The following is a 2,543-nucleotide window of genomic DNA, read 5'->3' on the forward strand; positions in this document are numbered from 1 at the left end:
CCACAATCCTTTGGTAGTCGAGAGCCAGATTTCCAACAAGAATGTGGCCCGAATCCTGGTGGACAATGATTGTTCAGTGAACATCCTGTTTAAGTCAGCCTACGAGAAGTTTGGGTTGACTATTGGTGACCTGTCCCCATGCACCTCCACTCTTTACGGGTTCTCGGGGGAAGGTATGATTCCAATGGGGAAAATTAAACTGCCAATGACACTTGGAGAAGAGCCTCGTTAGGCCTTCAAATACTGTACTTTTGTGGTCATGGACTGCTCTTCCTCGTACAATGCCATCATGGGGTGTTCGACCCTAGTGGAGTTTGGAGAGGTTACCTCCATATTCCACATGTGCATAAAATTCACTACCTAGGTGGGAATAGGTACGATTCGCAGAGACCAAAAGGAGGCCAGGCAGTGCTACAATGTGTCCCTCAAGCATCCAGTGATGGTAGTTGAGGCAATTTCCTCTAAACAACCTTCTCTTGAGGGGATGGGGGTCCAGGCTGTTCGAGAGGAAAGGGAATCCGATGAGTTGGACCCTAGTGTCCAAGAAGATAGGGCTATCGAGCCCATGGAAGAGATGGAGGAGGTGATCCTTGATGCCTCCATCCCATACAAAAAGACAAAATTCGGGAAGGATCTCAGGGCGAATGTCCGGGAAGCCTTGCTGGGCTTTCTCAAAGATAATGAAGATGTCTTTGGCTAGTCTCACTCTGACATGACATGCATTAATCTGAACATCATATGCCACGCCTTGAACATCAATCTTAACATTGCTCCAAACAGTAAAAGCGAAGGATGATAGACCTAACTCGAGCACTGACTTTGAAGGCGGAGGTGGATAAGCTCCTCACGAACGGATTCATCTAAGAGGCTCAGTACCCAAGTTGTTTCTCTAACTCGGTCCTGGTTCCCAAGCAAAGCAGCACCTGGAGGACTTGTATAGACTTCTCCAATCTCAACAAAGCTTGCCCAAATGACTAGTTTCCTTTGCCCAAAATCGATCAGTTGGTCGACACTACCTCCCGGTATGAGCTCTTGTCCTTTATGAATGCTTACTCAGGGTATAACCAGATTTCCATTCATATTGTGGGTCAAGAGCAGCTTCCGGACTGACAAAGGGGTGTATTGCTACAAGGTGATACCCTTCCAGCTCAAGAATGTTGGTGTTACCTATCAGAGATTGGGTCAGAACATGGAAGTTTATGTAGACATATGCAGGTAAAATCTAAAACATCCTCCAACCACATGAGAGATTTGGTGAAAGTGTTCTCCGTCCTCTGCAAATTCAAAATGAAGTTGAATCCCTAGAATTGCACTTTTTGAGTTTCCTCCAAGAATTTTTTGGGCTTAATAGTTAGCGCCGGTGAGATAGAGGCGAATCTCAAGAAGATCAAGGCCTTGCTCGAAATGTCGTCCCCAAGAAAGCATAAAGACATTCAAAGCCTCGTCGGGGGGATAGCAACACTTAGTTACTTTTTCTCCAAGGCAACTAATAAGTGCATTCCATTCTTCAACGTCTTTCGAGCAGGTTAAAGATTTGAGTGGATGGAGAAGTGCGAGCAGGAAATCCAGCAATTGAAGGCACATATGGCTAACCCCCAAATCCTGTCAACGCCCGTAGATAGAGAACCCCTCTACCTCTACATGGCCATCTCATATTTGAAAACAAAAAAATTATAGATATGATTATATCAGACTGGTATATGTCACCATAGTTCACGAAGAAGGCCCTATTTAGCACCCGGTCTATTATGTGAGTAAGAGACTCCTTGGGGCAGAGTGCGGGTACTACTTATGAAGAAGCTAACTTTCTGCCTAATGGTTGCTTCTCAGAAGATAAGGCCCTACTTCCAGTCACATCCCATTAAGGTTTTCACCAACCATCCCATGCGACAAGTCCTCCAGAAGTCAAAGTCCTCAATTAGACTACTCAACTGGGTCGTCAAACTAAGTCAGTTTGGCAATACTTATCATCCGAGGACTGCCATCAAGGGACAGGAACAGGCGGATTTCATAGCCGAGTGTACTGGGGCATGTGAGCAACCTGAGAATGCCCCAGTGGTCGAGCCCACGTGGAAGTTGTGTAGAAGGGTCCTCTAATGAGAATGGTGCCCTTAGAGCAATTGTAGGTGAAAAATGTTTTAAGTGAAAAAATAATTGAATTGAAGTGATATATATAGACTATGTCCTATATTATGTTGATAATATTAACTAAATATTAGAAAATTCCAAAGTTTATCTATGTGGTCTTAATCCATATTGGTAAGAGAATATCGAGATTAAGATAATAAACTTGAAACAGTTCGCAGTCAAATAAAGTTATGGAATATTTAGATTAATTACTGCTAGTACGACTCCATAGTATTATGAATACAAGTGACCTAGATCCGGGTCACTAGTGTAGTAGGACACTTTAGTAAAGGTACTTTATATATTGTGATATATACAACTAGACCAGATTTGATTTGTTAATACTTGTTTAAACACTGTTTCACAGTATTCATCAAACGCATCTATGGATGATCATATACAAGATGATCTTAATC

This window comes from Humulus lupulus, chromosome 6 (genome assembly GCF_963169125.1).
Source record: "Humulus lupulus chromosome 6, drHumLupu1.1, whole genome shotgun sequence".
Lineage (NCBI taxonomy): Eukaryota > Viridiplantae > Streptophyta > Magnoliopsida > Rosales > Cannabaceae > Humulus > Humulus lupulus.